Below are 20,863 nucleotides of genomic sequence, written 5' to 3'. Positions count from 1 at the left end.
GATTCCTTAATCTAGGGTTTAATCATCTTAGCTTATAAATTCTAATTTGAATTTGATGTTGATGTAAAGAGAGAGGATTGTTTCATTTAATTTCTTCCTTGGACAGCCATGACTGAATTTTGCCACTCTTTGTTTGGCACATAATCTTGTGTTTTTCAATTAGTGAATTTCTTGTGTTAATATTGCATAATCTTGTGGTGTTAATGCTTGTGTTGTTGAGTAGCTTGACATAATCTTGTGGTTGCTCAATTTATGTGTTTGACCATGGCTGTTGAGAGAGGATTTTGAGTGAATCACTTGGCTAATGTCTTCACCAATTGGTTAATTAAACTAGGGACTTTAATCTAAGACCTAGGGAGGTTAGCTAATTAGGTTAATTGGCTTAGGATAATTTTCTTAAGTCATGACAGCTTTAGTCAAGAGGAAAGGGAAGCTAAACTTAGCCTAATCATGAGAAGATAATGAGTCCAAAATTAACTAATCTATAGGGTTCCATTATTGTAAAAAGGGAAGTTCATTTCACTCACTTTCACTAGCATTTTAATTACTTGCATATTAGGTAATTAGTTTAGATAATTAGCTAGATAACTAAATTCCTACAAACTTTGGTTGATTTATTTCACTAGATAACTTTCAATTAGACTTAAAACCATTCCTTGGGAGATGACCTAGGGTTGGCCCTATATTGCATTAGGGTTAGCTTTAGTATAATTTTGAGGATAAGCGACTAATTTCCTATCAAAATTTTGGCGCCGTTGCCGGGGAATGGTTTAAGTTTAATTCTAAGGTTGTTTAGTACTTAATTTATATTTTTAGTGTTCCTGAAAATTTTTTTTGAAAAATTATAAAAATTTGTGTTTTGTGTTTTGTTTAGTGTTTTTTGTGTGTTTTGAGTGTTTTTATTCTGTTTTGAAAAAGAAAAAAAAAATTAATGTAATTTTCGTTGGTTTGGTGTAGAGCTGAAAATACTCTGTTTCTAGTGTCTCTGTCTGAAATTGAAAAATTAACTGGGAATGAGTCTGAGGGAATTTGAACTTAAAATTTATTTCATTGAAAGCTCTATATCCTAGCTTCACTTTAAAATTGGTTTGGTCAATTTTGGACGTGGGAAGTGTCCTGTGGAAATTTTACAATCTAACAAGGTCCAGGGAGCCATTACAGAGGATTTCCAAAACCCTGTTTCAATTTGAGTTAGCATATCTTCCTCTTTGTGCGTTCAAATTGATTGATTCTAGTTTCATTTTTCTTATCGCTGTCTTATCTTGGTTTCTTGTGTTTAGGATTTTCTTCAATTTTTCCATTTTCCTATTTGAAAGTTTGTTAGAAGCTCTGAAGGTCTTCTGGACGAAATCCTGTTTCTCCAGACTTGAGGACCAACTTGTGAAAAATTCTGGGAACGATTGGGCAGGATTTTTAATCTAAAAGTTTTATATAATTTTCCTGTATATCTCTTGTGTTTCTCATAAAAGTTTCAGGGGAATATATCATGTGGATTTGCTGATAGAAAATTCACAAGTTCACTGTCTCCAGAGAGCCTACTCTGCGAATTCCAGAATTGCCAAAGCTTCTTGATTGAGCATTTCTAACTCTCTTTCTACTTGTTTGGTGTTATTTTTTTTTTCATTTTGTTGCTATTGAGTTTAATAAAAAAAAATAAAAAAAATTATTTCTCTTGCTTTTGTGTGTTTTGAATTGTTTCATGTTGATTTGCATTTTAGTTTAGCTTGTTCTTTGTTCTTAATTTTCTTGAGCTTGATTAGTGCATGACCCGAAGAAAACATACCTCTTTTGTTGAATTAGATCCAGAAATTGAAAGGACTATTTCTAGATTGAGAAGATCACAACCTATTCTTGATTCTCATTTGGTTTGTAATTCAACAATGGAAGGTATCTTAGGACATGAGCATGTGCATAATGAGGGCCATGGGAATGGGAATGAGAATTTGCATGATGATGGCCATGTTAATAATGAATTTGAAGGCTTGCATAACCCTAGAGAGGAGAGGAGCATTAGGCAATTAACTCAACCTAATTGGCATGATAATCCTTATGGCTTATATGTTCCTCCTACTAATGTTCAATTTGAAATTAAATCCTCTTTGATTAATGCATTGCCTAAATTTCATGGGTTACCGGGAGAGGATTGCCATAGGTTTTTGCATACTTTCCTATTGGTTTGTGATACTATGAAGCCTATGCATGTAAATGTTGATGATATTCAAGCTAAGGCTTTTGTATTTTCTCTTGAAGGTTTAGCAAAGGAGTGGTATTTCAACTACCCTTCTTATGTGAAAGTGAGCACATGGGCCGAGCTAAGAAGACTCTTCTTAGATAAATTCTTTCCAAATTCCAAGGTCACCAATTTGAGAAAGCAAATCTATGGGGTCCAACAAGGAGAGGATGAGAGTCTCTATGAGTATTGGACTAGATTCCAAGGCCTTTTGGCTAAATGCCCACACCATCAAATTTCTAGTGAGAATTTAGTCCAATATTTCTATGAGGGCTTGATTCCAAGAGACAAAGTTAACATTGATGCCGCTAGTGGTGGATGCTTGATTGACCTCACTTCCTCAAAGGCTTGGGAACTAATTGACAAGATGGCTTCAAGTGGTGCTCAATACTCTACAAGGGAAAAGAGAAATGTGAATATGGTAGGTTCCTCAGTTCTTAATGATTCATATGTGGACTTGCTAGCTGCCAAGATTGGGAGAATGTTGGCTTCACAAATATCTCAAGTGAGCAATGTAAGTACTTCTCAAGCACTTGTCCCTTATTCTTGTACTTTTTGTGACTCACCTATGCATGTAGAAAGCAATTGTCCTATTAAGTTTGAACAAGTAAATGCTATCTACAATGGAAAACAATCCTATGGTGGGAGGCAAGGGCAAGGAGCTTATTCTAATACTTACAACCCTTCATGGAGAGACCATCCTAATTTCTCCTATTCAAATCCAAATGTGGCTTTACAAGACAATCAACAAAGAGAATCCTATCAAAACACCTTTGGCCGTGACCCTCCACCTCATTTGTCTCAAGGTAGCTCTTCTCAAAGCTACAATCCAAGTGGTAATTCTCTTACACCTTCTTCTAATTCTTATAGTGATAGGAGGCTTGTTCCAATTGAGAGTTCTTCTAATTCGAACTCTTCTAATGATGTGAATGTGTTACGTAAGCAGTTGATTGAAATGAACTCTTTGTATAAAAACATGTATGATGGCTTAGGGAACAAGGTAGAGAGTATGGGTAACAAGTGTGAGAACATGAACTCTAAAATTGATGCCCTTACTTCTCAAATGAATATGCTTGCTAACCAATTAAGTGCAGCCAATGCTCAAGCCTCTACATTACCATCCAACACCGTTGCTAATCCTAAAGCTAATCTTAATGCTATCACATTGAGGAGTGGCAAGGAGTTGGGAGAAAGAGTACAAGAAGACAAAAGACAAGGGAAGGCCGAGAAGCCCTCTTTAAATTCTTCAATTGATGTTAATGTTTCTAGTTCTTCTTTTGCTCCTAATGATGCATCTTTTTGTAGAGATGATGAGGATGAAAACATTGAGGAGATCATATGTGAGCAACCACCATCTAAGGTGGAAAAGGGGACTATGGCCGAGTTGTTTAGTAAGGAAAAAGAGGGAGAGGCCGAGCAAAGTGAAACAAGAAAGGAGAGTTTAAGGAAGGAAGAAGGAAAGCAAAGTCAAGAGATTATAAGAAGCTTCCTTTTCCACAAGCACAAGTGGTCCCTAAGCAAGTGAAGGGACAATTTGATCAAGAGGTATATGATTTCTTCCACAAGATTCATGTTAATGTACCCTTGATGGATGTAGTTAAGAACTTTCCTAAGTATGCCAAATTTTTGAAAGATTGTTGTACAAATAAAAGAAAATTTAGGCCTAATGCAAGGGTACAATTACCCTCATCTGTGAGTGCTATCATGAAGCCTCAACTCCCTATAAAATGTGAGGACCCCGGTTCCTTCACAATTCCATGCAAGATTGGCAACACACATTTTTCTCATGCATTGATAGACTTAGGTGCAGCCATTAATGTTATGCCTCTTTCAATTTATCATGCCTTGAGTCTTGATTGCATGCATAAGACACCTATGATATGCCAATTAGCGGATAGAAGTGTTAGAAGACCACATGGAGTAGTAGAAGACTTGTTGGTTTGTGTTAAAGGTCTATTATTTCCTGTGGATTTCTATGTGCTTGATATGTCAAAAGAAGGGAGTGGGGATGATATTTTGATTTTAGGAAGGCCATTTATGAGGACTGCCCGTACATTGATTGACATGGAAAAAGGTAGTTTGATTTTGAAATGTGGAGAGGATCATGTTATTTTTAATATATATGAAGCAATGAAACATCCTTTTGAGGATTATTCTTTGTTAGGTGTAAGTTCCATTGAGTTATTGCTTCATGATGCTTGTGAGTCTCACATGCTTGATTCTTTCTCACATGTTGATGATGATTTGTCTCTTGTTACTACTACATGTATTGATGGATGTAGTTGTCCTATTTGTTTAGAGATTGATGCATGCTTGAATGATGCAACTACTTCTTCTCATGATTTGTTTAAAATATCTCCTATGCTTGATCTTGAAATGCTTGAGAAGGGTATATCTTCTTGTGTTGTAGGTACTAAAGCCATTAAGGCCGAATCTATGAGTTTTTTCCACTCGAGCTTGATGTTCTTAGGATTCCCAAGCTATTGGAGGAAAATTCTACACTTTCACATGTCAAGGCCGTGGCTCAAGTCCAAGCACTTGAGGACAAGTTGCAAGAAAAGGGGGAGGCTGTAAAGAAAGAAGAGGAGAAATCAAAAACAAGTGACAAGCCTAAAAGACAAGATAGTACCATGGAATATTCCACCAAATTAGACTTGAAGAAGCTCATTCCCTCTTGTGTAGAGCCACCTACCTTGGAGTTGAAGCCTTTACCATCCAATCTCAAGTATGCATATCTCATTGAGAATGAGAAGCTTCCGGTAATAATTTCTAACTCTTTATCTCTTGAGGAAGAAAATGCATTACTTGATGTGTTGAGAAAGAACATACATGCTATTGGTTGGACTTTGGCTGACATTCCTGGTATTGACCCTATTGTGTGCACACATAAAATTTTTCTTGAGGACAATGCTAAGCCCATTAGGCAACCACAAAGGAGACTTAACCCATTGATTTTAGATGTGGTAAAGAAAGAGGTTGTTAAGCTACTTAGTGCTGGGATCATCTATCCTATAGCTGACAGTGAGTGGGTGTCTCCAACCCAAGTTGTACCTAAGAAAGGGGGGATTACTGTGGTAAAAAATGAGAAAGGAGAGCTTGTTCCAACTAGAGTTCAAAATGCTTGGAGAGTGTGCATAGACTATAGGAAGCTCAATAATGTGACTAGGAAGGACCATTTTCCTTTGCCTTTTATTGATCAAATGCTTGAGAGATTGGCTTCCAAGTCCCATTATTGCTTCCTAGATAGGTTTAGTGGGTATTTTCAGATTCCTATAGCTCCTAGTGACCAAGATAAGACTACCTTTACATGCCCCTTTGGTACATTTGCCTATAGGAGGATGCCTTTTGGTCTTTGCAATGCACCTGGTACTTTTCAAAGATGCATGATGTCCATATTTTGTGATTTTATTGAACATTGCATGGAAGTCTTTATGGATGATTTTACTGTATATGGTGAGTCCTTTGATTCATGCTTGCATTCTTTAGATAAAGTGCTTGGTAGGTGCATTGAAAAGAAGCTTGTGCTTAACTTTGAAAAATGCCATTTCATGGTAGATAAAGGAATTGTTTTAGGCCATTTGATTTCTTCCAATGGCATAGAGGTGGATAAGGCCAAAGTAGATGTGATTGCTTCTTTGCCATATCCTGTTTGTTTGAAAGATTTGAGATCATTTTTGGGACATGCAGGCTTTTATAGGAGATTTATAAAGGGGTTTAGTGAAATTGCTTTGCCTATGTCTAAACTCTTACAAAAAGATGTTGATTTTGTTTTTGATGATGCTTGCAAAAGGAGTTTTGACACTTTGAAAAGCATGCTCATTTCCCCTCCCATTCTTAAAGCCCCAAATTGGTCTTTACCTTTTGAGTTGTCATGTGATGCTTCTAATTTTGCTGTGGGAGCTATGCTTGGTCAAAGAGAGGGCAAGTTATCATATGTGATTGCTTATGCATCTAGGACCCTAGATTCAGCTCAGGTTAATTACACCACAACTGAGAAAGAGTTGTTTGCTATTGTTTTTGCACTTGATAAATTTAGATCATATCTTCTTAACTCTAAAGTTGTTGTGTACACTGACCATGCTGCTGTGAGGTACTTGTTTAAGAAGACAGATTCTAAGCCTCGCTTGATTCGATGGGTGATCTTAATGCAAGAATTTGATGTGGAGATAAGGGATAGGAGTGGTTCTACCAATCAAGTAGCGGATCATTTGTCTAGACTACCTCATTTAAAAGCTACTATGGTAAACTCTAACCCTACTATTCCTTGTGATTCATTTCCTGATGAGGCATTGTGTGCCATTTCATCTAAGCCTCCATGGTATGCCTCTTTTGCTAACTATATTGAGTGTAGAGTCTTGCCTCCTTGTGCTTCACGTTTTGCCATTGAAAAATTGAAAAGAGAGTCTAGATTTTACATTTGGGAACCACCTTTGATGTGGAAGATTTGTAGTGATAAAGTGATTAGGAGGTGTGTTGATGATGTTGATGTGCCTTCTGTTCTTGAATTTGTCACTCTCATGCATGTGGTGGTCATTTTAGCTCAAATAAGACAGCTAGGAAGGTTTTAGATTGTGGATTGTATTGGCCTAGCTTGTTTAAAGACTCTTATGAATTTTGTAAAGCATGCTTGAAATGTCAAAAGGTTAGTAGTTGGGGTAAGAGACATGAAATGCCTCAACAACCCATTTTATTTTGTGAGATTTTTGATGTTTGGGGCATTGACTTCATGGGTCCCTTTCCACCATCCTTTAGTTTTGAGTACATATTACTTGGTGTTGATTATGTTTCAAAGTGGATTGAAGCCATTCCTACTAGAACTTGTGATGCTAAGATTGTTTTGAAGTTTCTCAAATCTAATATTTTTTGTAGGTATGGAGTTCCTAAGGCCTTGGTAAGTGACCAAGGATCCCACTTTTGCAATAAGATGATGAAGGCTCTCTTGGCTAAATATGGAGGTGCATCACAAAATCTCTACACCATATCATCCCCAAACTAATGGCCAAGCCGAAGTATCAAATAGAGAAGTCAAGAAAATCCTAACCAAGGTGGTGAACACAAATAGGAAGGATTGGTCTTTACACTTGGAGGATGCTTTGTGGCTTATCGGACCGCTTATAAGACTCCCATTGGCATGTCTCCTTTTCGATTGGTGTATGGAAAGGCTTGCCACCTCCCTGTGGAGATAGAGCATAGGGCCTATTGGGCCATCAAGAAACTAAACTTGGATTTCCATCTTTCGGCTAAGGAGAGATTTCTTCAAATGCAAGAACTTGAGGAGCTTAGGTTGGATGCCTATGAGTCTTCTAGAATCTATAAGGAGAAAACAAGGATCCTTCATGACAAGCTAATCTTGAGGAAAAAGTTCCAAGAAGGAGATCAAGTCCTCTTGTTCCAAACAAGGTTTATTCATAAGCATGCCAAGTTGAAGTCTAAGTGGGAGGGACCATATTTAGTGACCAAGGTGTTTCCCTATGGGGTTTTGCAACTCTTGAATAAAGCCACGGGTTCCACTATGCAAATCAATGGTCACCTATGCAAGCTCTACAAAGATGCCAAATCACTTCAAAAGGAGGAGGACTTCTCTCAACATGTTTTTGAACCACCATGATAAGGTTGTATCTCTCTAACCTTGAGCTTTTACCTTCCTTTAATTGATATATTTAATGATAGGTATAGTTCAAGTGTGGGGGAGATGAACCTAGTAGGAAAATTAGAGTTTATTTGCTTTATTTGACTTCTTTGTTTTGTGTTTTAGTTTGAAAAAAAAAATCTGCACCACACTTTTGTTATGCATTCATTATTGATCTCACTTATTTTATCACTAGTCTATACATACATTGAGGACAATGCATGATTTAAGTGTGGGGGAGAGAAATAAACATTTTGTTTTGTTTGTTTGGTTTTGTTTGGTTTTGTAAAAAAAAAAATTCAAAAAAAAATTTTTTTTGTTTTGTTTTGTTTGAGGTTACTTAATTACCTAGCTCTTGAATGGATATTTTGATTCTTGAGATGTGGTAATTTTTAGGATTGAATAGGTGTGAAGTGAACATTCTTTTACCTTGAATTAATGGATTAGAGTGGCATATTACCCATTCATGGAAGAGGCTAAACACTCATGTGTGATTAATTCCTTAGTGATGTTACCCTCTAGAATTTGTTTCACTTCTTAATTAAGACCATATATCTTGCACTTGTTTGATAGGAGATGAGAGATGGCATTCATAAAAAATAGCCAAGAGCCAAATAGCCAACCTATTATTATTTATTATCCTTTGTTAGCCACTTTGAGCCTTTGGTTTGATTCTAAAAAAAAAAATATTCACCCTATTTTTCCCCAAGGAATGCATGTTACACTTTTATATGTCTTTTTAATATTCATTGCATGTCCTAGATCAAATGAGTGGATGCTATTATCATTTCTCTATCCATTACTTCCATTGTTTTCAAAGAGTTAGGGGCAACCAAAAAAAAAACAAAAGAGTTAGGGGCAACCAAAAAAAAACAACAAAGATAGATTTGAAAAAAAAATTAGTCAAAAAGAAAAGAAAAAAGTTGCTAGAAAAGAAAAAAAAAAAGAAAAAAAAAAAAAAAAAAAAAAAAGAAAGAAAAAAAAAAAAAATAAAAAAATAAAAAGTTGCCTAGCTCATCCATTCCATTTGTTTTATTATTTCTTATCATTTCTTTCCATCCTCATTGTGTTAAGGTGTTCACTCAATTGAGTTAGGTTATGCTTTGCATATTAAGGGGATATATCTTGATTTAGCATTATTTTGATGCTAACCCTATTTTTTTTTTATACATGCATTTCTTAGACATCCTTTCATTACCTATATCACAACCTAATAAAGTCCATTTGATTCTTGATTGCAAGTGCTATTTAGTGATGGAGATGTAGAAGGGTTACAAATTCATAGTAGGGTTTATCCTAAGAAATTTTGAGTGAAATTTAATACCTTATACACTTTGAGTGATGAGAGCAAACACTTAACCTAGAGAGGCTTACTCTTTGACATTGATTCTTGGTAAGGGTTTGTTTGTGATGTGCATAATTCTTTCGTAATTATTGCCACATTGATTGATAATTTGTAGAAGTTCATGAGCTAGTATTTTAGTGACTTGAAACAATGTTTTTCTCTTATTTCTTTGTCTTATAGTTTCTTTTGGGACCTTTTTCACTTGATTTTGCCCGGAGTGCAAAAGCTAAGTGTGGGGGAATTGATAGAACACATTTGTTACCCACTTTTATTTGTCAATTAGGACCATTTTATTAATGATTTATCACCTTCAAGTGCACACATTGCATTAGATTTGGAACTTTGCCTAAGTTTCTAAGATCAGTGCACTAGGGGCATTTTGGTCCAAAAAATGAACTTTTGAGAAAATGTACAAGAAAAATTGACAAAGTGCATTTATGTCCAGTGTGATGTGATGAATGGTGAAATTATATTTTTAAAATTCATTTTAGTTTGGGAGTAATTAAATAAAAAAGTCAACACTTTCTTAAGTGTCTTAGTTTGTCCTAGTTTTTGGTTTGCCTTTGTGTGAAAATTTTTATATAATTTTGTGCAGCCTAAACTTGGTTAATTTAATAAATTCTCCCTTCTAATTATGAATTTAATTCTGGACATGAATTAGATTTTATTATATCATATGCTATTTAATTGAATTATGTGATTTATGTGACATAGGTGGCATGTGACTTGTGCATCAATTGGGCAATTGAGGTCAACACTCCTTGAGGACAATGGCTGATGGTTTGCACGTGAATTATGATTATTTTGAGGGATTAGATCAGCTAAAATGATGTGGATGACACATGGGAAATTAGGCACACATTGGAATCATCTACAAACCAATAGGAAGTTGCCACCTTGCAAGTGTGACAAGGCTCCCATTTACATTTTAATTTCTTTTTCCTTATTTTAATTAAGCTTCAGCTGATGGGAGACACCAAGGAGCACGCCATTTTAAGTCCCAAATGGGATCCAACACATATCTCATTCATCTTCCACATTCTCTCTCTCTCTTGTTCATAGTGTTCTTCATTTTCTCTCTTTTGTTCTTCATTTTCCAGCACCCTAACCTCCATTTTCAGCCACCAAACCTCCACAAAACTCATACCATTCTTCTCCTCTCTTCATTTTCGTTCCATCCCTTCCATTTTCACAAGGATTGAAGCTCATTTCATCATTCAAGAGCTATGGAGTTTGGCCTTCACAAGCAATCACTAGGGTTCTTGAAGATGAAGATTGGCTAAGTTTCTTTGTGGAATCCTAGAGAGATGAAGATGGAGGATGAGTCTTGAGCTTCAAATTGGCTAAGTTCTTTTGTTTCCTATCCTCTTCTCTTTTTACTAGATGGTTAGATTCCTTAATCTAGGGTTTAATCATCTTAGCTTATAAATTCTAATTTGAATTTGATGTTGATGTAAAGAGAGAGGATTGTTTCATTTAATTTCTTCCTTGGACAGCCATGACTGAATTTTGCCACTCTTTGTTTGGCACATAATCTTGTGTTTTTCAATTAGTGAATTTCTTGTGTTAATATTGCATAATCTTGTGGTGTTAATGCTTGTGTTGTTGAGTAGCTTGACATAATCTTGTGGTTGCTCAATTTATGTGTTTGACCATGGCTGTTGAGAGAGGATTTTGAGTGAATCACTTGGCTAATGTCTTCACCAATTGGTTAATTAACTAGGGACTTTAATCTAAGACCTAGGGAGGTTAGCTAATTAGGTTAATTGGCTTAGGATAATTTTCTTAAGTCATGACAGCTTTAGTCAAGAGGAAAGGGAAGCTAAACTTAGCCTAATCATGAGAAGATAATGAGTCCAAAATCAACTAATCTCTAGGGTTCCATTATTGTAAAAGGGAAGTTCATTTCACTCACTTTCACTAGCATTTTAATTACTTGCATATTAGGTAATTAGTTTAGATAATTAGCTAGATAACTAAATTCCTACAAACTTTGGTTGATTTATTTCACTAGATAACTTTCAATTAGACTTAAAACCATTCCTTGGGAGATGACCTAGGGTTGGCCCTATATTGCATTAGGGTTAGCTTTAGTGTAATTTTGAGGATAAGCGACTAATTTCCTATCCTAAAGTTGACAAACACTTTGGGCACACTCCTCCTCTATCAATCTCAATTGAAAGGGACGGCAGTTAATAGCATTGACAGAAGGGATGATAATACTACTAGCTGAAACTGACGAGGATGGTAGAGGGTCCTCTAGGGGTGAACCTCCTTCTACTTCTTCAAGGACTATGTTCAAGATAGCATGGATAAAAAATACTGCATCCAAGACAGCAACAAAATAAAATGTAACCCTGTCAATGATTTATAACTACAAAAATGACCAACCACAAGAAAAATTTAAAATGTTGCCTAGTACTATGGATAAAATTCAGGCATAAAAAATTAAAGTTTAAACATTAGTTTTGAAGAGGAGAATGAAAAACTAAACCATTTGAATGTCCTAGAACCTTCACAAAAGACATTGATGATCGATGAAAGTAATCAAAAAGTTAGGGTAAGGGCTTACCAACACCACTCGCTAACAAAACTCGCATGCCAGTCTCAGTCTCAATCTCAATCTTGGATCAGGCTTTTAAGCTGCCAAATCTCTCTCTCGCGCTTTTCACATTCATGATTTTGTTTGGGAATGAAGACAAAGACGCTGTGCAATGATAACAGAACAGAAGTTTGGTCTGCGGGAGAGATAATGAGAAGACAGATGATTAATCCTGAGGATAGAAAGGCCTAAAAGGTGAGAGCGATGAAGACAGGATAATTTTCTGGAATAATAATAATGGACACAGAAATGATGGGACCCACATAAAAAGGATATTTAGGGAAAAACACTATAGATGAACAATATCAGGCAGGGCCATTTGAGGGAAAACATTGTATATGAACAGTATAATAGTGAAAAAGTAGACGGGCTTTAAGATATATAAGATATTATTTGAAGATTTCAATATAATAATCATGATATAATAATAGGAAAGATAACAATTAATATCCAATCTCATAATAATAATAATAATAATAATAATATAAGAATATATAAAATAAAAATATTGATCATGATAGGATTGAGATATTAGAGAAACCCTAGATGTATGGGTTTATATAAAGGAAAGCAACGATAGGGCATGGGACAGTGAGAAGAGAGATCAAGAAAAAATTGTGAGAGGAAACTAGCACGATAGAAAATAGTGGAACAAGAGATCTGATTGATAAAGGCAACTAGAGGTAAGCTCATCTCTCTTAAACTTTATAAATGCTTGCACATTAGTAGGTTAAATGGAAATCACAGGATCACTTTGGGGTCTTATTCTTCCACCCTCTATTTTCCTTAATTTATTTTTTAAATGAAACTTGATCATTCATATAATTATTATTTGATTTGGCCTCTTGTCTTTCAATCTAAGATTTGAGTTTGGATCCTCTATTTGTCTTCTTGCTTACTCTATATGCACGATCCCATAGGCTTTGAATCTTAACTTCTTGGTTTTTAGTCCATTATTTGTGCCCACATCTACCAACGCACACCACTTTTTAAGCTTGATATGATGCTTGGCTGAGAACTTCTTTTACTTTTATAATGGCATTTGATTGTAATATATGGAAAAGCTTGGCATCATTATTGAATTTGGAAGCATACATCATGTGAGGATCATTATGAGAAAGTTTGAGAAAAACAATTTCAAAACTTAAATCTCAAATCTCTATTTATTGATTCCTTATTATATGATTTTACCTAATTTGTTTGTTATGAGAGACTTTCTAAGTCCTCATAAGTTTTTTAAATTAATTAATTTGGTATACATGTGGATAAATTATCAACATGTACATCTATAAAATGATTTATATTACTTTAAATGCTTGAGACTTTCAGAGTCCACGCAAGTTTATAAATTAATTAATTTATCTTATATAGCGATAAATTATCGAATGTACAAAATTTTGAAATTATCAGTTATGTGAGACTTTCAAAGTCCTCGTAGATTTATAAATCAAATAACTTATCCTATACAGCGATAAATTATCACGAGTACATTTTAAAACATTTTGTCTTTTAGTAAAAAAATAATTTCCTAAAAATAAATAAAATAAAACAAAATATTTTCTTGAAAGGTGAACATATGAAGCTTTCTTAAATCTTATTTAAATATTTTTCACAAAATTATCCCTCAAGATTTTGTCACAAATGAAGATATAAAATATTTTCATAAATAGAAACTACAAACCAACATTAAAATTATTTTATAAAAAATTCATAATTAATATTTTCCTAAAAAAAATTTCCAACCAAGAGACATGCATCTTTATGCTAAACTACACGGGTTTTGATCCTTCAAAAGGGTACGTAGACCTTAGAGTTTCATCCTAGGTCAAGTCCAACTTATAAATAAATAAATTTTTCCTTTTTAATTTTCTTATTTTTTAATGTCATTTAATTTTATATAGTTAACTTAAGGCATTCATTCACATGAATAAGTGTTGTGGGGCACCTAATACTTTCTTCAAATACAATTGACTCCCTTACCCTTTTCTTTATACATAAACCACATGTCAAAAAAGGTTTCCAAAATTACCTCTTAAAAATTTTGGTGGTGACTCTAAAATATTTATTTTTTTATTTGACTTTCCTCCTTGAGAAATTCCAGATCGGGCACGACAATCCCTTTTTAATGTAATGATAAAATCTATATGTTATATTATGAAAATTTATTAGGTGCTTTGCTTAGGTTATTACTAGGGTCTTTTTTTTTTGTTTTATGCTTTGTTGTTGATTGGAAGGAGCTAAGCTCCCAATTAGTTTTCTATTTTAATTGAAATATTATATTGTAGAATGTTCAAAAGGTCCTATTTACAAGAAAAGTTTTATCAAAATTTCTATAAAAATATTAAAACTTTTGTTATGACATATATATATATATATTATTAAGCATATTATAATTTCAGTATAAATTCAATTATGTTTTAGAAATGAAAATTTTTTGCAGTTTAAGGCTTAAGGGATGTGTAATATGATTTGTATCTCTTGCTGGTCATTATCTATTTTCAGAACATGACAATTGGTCTCCTTAGGACTTAAATGTTATTTTCCCTATTAAAAATATGTATAGTCACCTAATAAGGCTTACAAAACTATTAAATGTCAATTAAGAAGATTTGTTTTCCTTTGTTTGATTTACAATTATGTCAAAGCATGCTGGGTGACTAAGACTTGTCATTATCAATAAATCAAGAAATTTGAGTTATCTTACTTGTATGGTTACTAGTAGAGTACGGTCCCGCATGTCCAAAAAGATCAAAAAAGTTAAGAGGCAAAAATGGTGAAATAAGGTCAATAGGCCAACAATCAACCAATGGCCCAAAGATATAAAAAAAAATCACATGGATGATTGTATGAATGATTGCATGTGTGAAACATGATATAGCACATGATAGGCCACCCTCAAAACCACCATGAGTCAATTTCCAATTTGTTGAAGGCCCAATGCTATTATATACACATAGATGAGTCCAATGGAGCTTTAATACATTAAATTGGGGCCCAAATGCATTACCTAATGGACCATGGGAATTCAAGAACGTGAATGAACCTTATTCAAACCCAAATGGTTGCTCAAATAGGTCATGCATGTGTATGGACGTGAATAGTGAGATAAAAATCCATTTAGAAGGTCCACTTCATGAAAAAGGTGTCACAAGCCCAAATCTATGAAGAGTCAAGTCTAATAGGTGTAAATCCTAACCCAATGTAAGGAGGACTATAAGTGAAACTTTTTGCACACAAGGAGGCCTGAAACTTTAGTAAAGAGGTTAAGAGTGGTGTGATTTTAAGTTCTTTATGATCCCTTGATTTTTTTCATAATTTTTTCCTAATTTAGTGGTCTTTTGACTTGACTCCCTTTCTTAAGAAGCAAGATTAGTCATAATTTTTTATTTTAAGTCTAGTCAAATATTAGGACTAATTATATTATTTTTCTGAATTTTGTAATCTCATAATTTTAAGATCATATCTCCTGAATTATATGGCCAAATATTTTCTCCTTTATTTTATATTATTTTTGTTCCCCTTTTAGTATTAGAAAATTAGGGTTTTAATTTTAGAAAATAATCTTCTTCATAAGCTTACATATATTAGACATGCTCCCTCTTGTAAACAAAAGAGAAGTTGAATGAAATTATTCATTTTAGAGTTTATAACTCTTGTGAGCCATAATACTTTATAATGGCATCCCTAATGAGAAACAGACGTGATCAAGAGTGTGACCAACTCTCGTGGTGTCTTCGAAGGTTAAGATTTTTAGAGGTAGATGCTATAGAGAATCTTATCCTTGATCATTATTCAGTTGTTTATTTCATTTTTTTTTTGTTTTCATCATAAATTTTGTCCTTTTCTTTTTGTTTTTGTGTTTTTGTTGTATTTTAAAATTTTATCCCTAAACTAATACGATTCTGCTTTCACGTCTTCTATCAGTTACTTTCTAAAATTGGTTAGAAGAGACAAATTTAAGAGAAATCAATGAATTGAATAAACAAATTCAGGAACAACGACCATTTTTTATACGATTGGATGAGTAAGAAACATGCCTAAGTAACAATTCAAAATGGGTCCCCGTAAGAAAATTTTATAGACTAGAGGTGTGGTTTACATTGAAATATCGATAATAAGATGTGATGGTCTAACTAATGCAAAGACTTTGTTCAAGATTAAATAAGTTAGCATTAGCATTATTGATCACATCGTAATTGAATGTCTTATGTTCAAACTTAATTAGTAATTAATGTTAACATTATATGCCAAAAATTTGAATAATTACATTCACTTATTGATATTTTTAATAAGACACCACTTAGTTATTTAACATTGAAGATTATATTTCTTTTCCTATGTACGTATAAGTACAGCAAAAAAAAAAAACAAAAATTAGCAACATAAATATTCGTCGCTTCTTAAGGATAAATCTGTTGCTATAAGATGAATGAAATTTAGAAAAATTCTTCTTCTTCTTCTTGCCATCAAAATTAATAAAAGTTATCAAAACAAAGTACAACGAATGGTCTTTAATTTTTTGTCACGCGCAGGTGAATTAATGAGTCATGGACAAAATTGTTGTAAGTACCATGTTGGTGAATTAACAGAATTGAACCACATTATCAATGTGAACATTTTATTAGTGAATAATTTATAAATATTTTTATGAGCTCTCATTGAATTTAAAAATATATTTTGATCTTGATAAGCTTTCAAAATTCAAATTACATAAACTTTTGTCTATGAAAAATTTTCAAAATATGTCCAATTAAAAAATTTAATTTATTGACCAAATCAATCTAAACTAAGAATATAAGGTGTGTTGGGCGGTGAAGACTTTTTTTTCGTTCAGAAACTAACTGACATCACATCTGAGATAGTTGTCAACAACGCATTGAATTTCTTATGTTTACTGTCATCAGTAATTAATGCCACTATTATTTAAAAGTCAAGAATCAGAATAATCTCATCCACTCATTTGTTTAATTAGTTTTTTGTGAATATTTAAAAAATTAGCAATAAATAAGTAGGAAGCTGTACAATTATAATATATGATGAAATAAGTAGAAAGATACTCTAAAATGGTTCCACGTTTAACAAATCTACATTTTTCGAATTGGTGAAAATTGGTGAATTGCTCTCAAGTGGTTTGAAGCAGTATCTTTAAGAATTCTTCCAAGCATCATTAATCTGAACCCACAGCAGTTAAAAGCGCACTGAAGGGCATAGTTAGTGGCCCAGAAATTCTGTCCCAAACCTGTTTCAAAAACTGATTTTTGGGTCAATGTAATTTAAGAGCCGATAAGAATGTTATATGAAATGACAAACTCCCAACGCCTTTTATAAAGACATATTTAATCCAAATCCATGCCCTATCTCTCCAAAAGTTGATTTCAGCGTTTATATTTGACCAAAAGTTATTAATCTGGAGGCAAACCAAGAAATGTGCCAATGAAGTGAACATTTAAACTGTTATCTATGAAAAACTTTTTTTTTTTGGGCTCAGGAGTATTTTTACCTTTAAATTATTCTCTAAGGATCATATAATGTCTTAAACTATTTAGAAAAAATGACAATCAAGTCCCAAAAAATTAATTTTATACTAGTTAAGTCTCAAGTAATTCTAAAAGGCCAATGAAATTCCCAAGTCCTTAAGTGGTATTTTGATATAATGGAAAAGGACGAAAATACCCTTATTTGGCCAATGAATTTGAGCTTGGTTGTTCTTTTCTCTGCCCTAGAGATCTCTTGCAACTGAGTAGAGAAGAGTTGTCCATTCCTTCTCTGCCCTACCGTCAGGAACATACATCGGCGATCATCCTCTTTTTTGCCTTAAGTGATCACTTGCAATCGAGTAGAGGAAAGCTATTGATCTCTTCTTTGCCATAACCGCTAGCGACAAACACTAGCGATCAAGTGAATAGGGAAGCTGTTTGTCTCTTCTTTGTCTTCTCTCTGCTGTAGTCTATATGTTCGGCTGGACATTGTGAGTTGGTGCTTCTCATCTTTATTATTTAGGGCAGAGATTTTGCATCTATCATTTTGTGTGCTATTCCTCCCAATTATATTTTTTTTTTCTATTGATTCTACCTGCATAATTTCTAGTGCATTTGCTTTGTTGTCTTTATCGATTCTGCCCGCATAATTTTTATATGGTTGTTACCATTATATGGCTATCACTATATAACATTAGATACCTAAGATGCGGGGCAGGTCCTGATAAGAACTATAAAAAGTTTTCAATATAAAAACTAAATTTTTGTTTCCATTTGTTAATATATCATTATACTCTGTTTCCATAATCACCAACTGTCATTATTGATACCATCTTTGCTTTCATCGCCATTTTTTTGTCCACCACTACTGTTGCAGCTACAAACACCATGCTTACATGCAAACCACTATCATGGCTGCCACCGCCACCACTATCACCTCTCCCTTGCATTTTGCTAATGTTACCTCAAACCTTTGTTAACATCACCAGTATTTTTGCCAACAGTTGAATTTTTTGCTGACTAGACTTGTGCTCTTCATCTCCACTTGTTATGCAATTTGATGTGTTTTACATTGATACACTAAACACATGACAGTATGTAGATTTGTACAATGAATAGCATACATAATACTATTCTTTGTTGCTTGCTTATGCTATTAGGTCATGTTTTATATTGTTTAGTTGGGCTATTACAAAGTGATGTGATGCCCTATAGTTGCTAAGTGTTGCTTTTGGACTAGTTTTATGGATCTCCATGATGGCTCATGGCTCCGATTTCCAAGTAATTGCCTTGGATTTTATAGTATGCTGGATCATCTTGGGATGAGTTGAAGCACATAAGGCAAGCAGTCGGGTTCTTGGTAAGTATATCTTGTATTTTCTATATGAATAATTTCAAGAGAGCTGTAGAATATAATAAAACATCAAGGAGATAAAAGTAATTAGGCACATGTTTATACCATGTTAGATTTCGAAATTGAAGTCATCATAGGTCCTGGTGCTACTACATTTGCACTAATATTATCTTTTGCCCATTCCATTGCCGAGTTCTTGATGACTTCGTTCATAGCCCTAGAATGAAACTATGTGGATTAGTTACCTTTGCTTTTGATTTCTGATACATACGCTATGAGTTTGAAGCATAACATGATGTAGATAGTGCATTAATTTAAGACATATAGTGTTTGAAGCTAGCTTGAAGTATTGTATCATACCTAACATAAATGATCAAATACACTACTTTGTTTTTTGAAATATGGATATTTCTCAGCTTTCCATGTCAATTTTCTCAAGCTTACCTTGATATATATATATATATATATTATAGTCAAGTGTGGTGAGGGATAACAAAAATACCTTTAGATGCTGTGTAGTCAGACAAGAGAGTTAGAGCTTTCACACTAGAAATAGAGGAGATAAAAATTATGTTACCATATCCTGTTGCTATTCAGGTCACAAAATTGTTACTTATATTAAATTTACTACCAATGCCAGCTACACTGGCAATATTATTGATGTTATAGAAAAGAACAAAAGTCAATCATAAGTAACTCAACTGCAAGTTTTAAAACCCTTGAATCCTCTAGTCTAATCATGACCTTATGAATGGTGGGAGTGTCAGTGTTGAGGATTTTTATTGCATATCACCTTATGAATGGTGCCTTTCAAGTACTCCTAGAAGTCAGAAAACTGAATTTAGGTCATTAATAGATTGGATTGCAAATAGATTCTAGAGAAACCAAGATGATTTCTTTCTTAAGCATAAATTTTAAAAGGTATCTTTGGTAATCACAGTGGCCTGATGCTTTCAAAAATGACCACTATTAGTCTGTTAAAATTGAGCATGCGTCTAACTCTGGATGCAGCATCAGGTGTGATAAACTACTTGCAATTTATGCTATCCCTTTTCTCCTTCTTCATATTTTCTAAAATTTTAATTAATCCAATAAAAGTTGCCACCCTACATGTTCACTATTCTATAACAGTGTATCTATATGTGGTGTGTTTTTGGGTGTAATATTTGGCTGAATCTGTTTCATTTGCTTTTGTTGCAGACCATAAAAAAGTAATTTACAACTGAGACACCGAGAAATTATGGACAACAAGAAAGCTATAACAAAAAAGAAGTCTGGATACGACAACTTCAAGAAAGAGTTTCTAAAAAAAAATGAAGGAAAATTTAGTGGTCTTATAGAAGCCAATAATTCAATGCGAGTGGTGAAAATTATCTACATAACGTGTATTTCCTGCTAATTGAAACAGCTAGGCTGCTACTTATATTACTTTAATCATATGGTGATCCAATTCAGTGTAACAAATGAATCATGGAATTTTCTAATTTCATTATTATTTTAGGACAAGTGAAGTGATATAAAACACTCTTTGTGACTATCAAGCAAGCTAAACAAGCAACCAAATCAATTATATATAGCCAATGTCGCAACTGTTTGTCAAAATTTTGGGTGGGGTAACTATTGAATTTCTTAAGAAAGTTATTGTTCTAGGACAAAGCTCCAGTAATTTGTAATTGAGACACCAAATTTTGCAACTTTGTTAGGAAAATTTTGCAACTGGTATTCAAAATTTTAGATCGAAAAACTATTAAATTCCTACAAAAGTTAAATCTTTTATGACATGGCTCCAGTAATTTGCAACTGAGACACTAAATTTTGCAACTTCTTTAGGAATAATTTACAACTCGTACACAAAATTTTGGATCGAAGAACTATTAAATTCTTACCAGAGTTATTCTTTTAGGATAACATTTTAGTATTTTGCAACTGAGACACCAAATTTTGCAAGTTCCTTAGGAATAGTTTGCAACTAGGACTCAAAATTTTGGATCAAAGAATTATTAAATTCGTAGAAAAGTTAAATCTTTTAGGACAACGTTCCAGTAATTTGCAATTGAGACACCAAATTTTGCAACTTTCTTAGGAACAATTTGCATCTGGTAGTCGATATGTTGGATCGAAGAACTATTAAATTCCTACAAGAGTTATTCTTTTAGGACAATATTCCAGTAATTTGTAACTGAAACACCTAATTTTGCAACTTTCTTAGAAATAATTTGCAATTGG

At 33.6% G+C, this 20,863-nt stretch overlaps 1 non-coding gene across 1 annotated transcript; it reads right to left on the bottom strand.

Moving 5' to 3' along the window:
• Nucleotides 1-2,360: 2,360 nt before the first annotated feature.
• Nucleotides 2,361-2,467, bottom strand: LOC129319106 (small nucleolar RNA R71). Its single transcript, XR_008595418.1, has one exon. It is a non-coding gene; the product is annotated as a small nucleolar RNA R71 (small nucleolar RNA).
• Between the last annotated feature and the right edge of the window lie 18,396 nt (nucleotides 2,468-20,863).

Source organism: Prosopis cineraria, unplaced genomic scaffold (assembly GCF_029017545.1).
Source record: "Prosopis cineraria cultivar Desert tree isolate PC_DT_omini unplaced genomic scaffold, ASM2901754v1 PC8, whole genome shotgun sequence".
NCBI lineage: Eukaryota > Viridiplantae > Streptophyta > Magnoliopsida > Fabales > Fabaceae > Prosopis > Prosopis cineraria.
The sequence above is the reverse complement of the archived record's forward strand: the minus strand, read 5'-3'. Positions and strand labels throughout refer to the sequence as shown.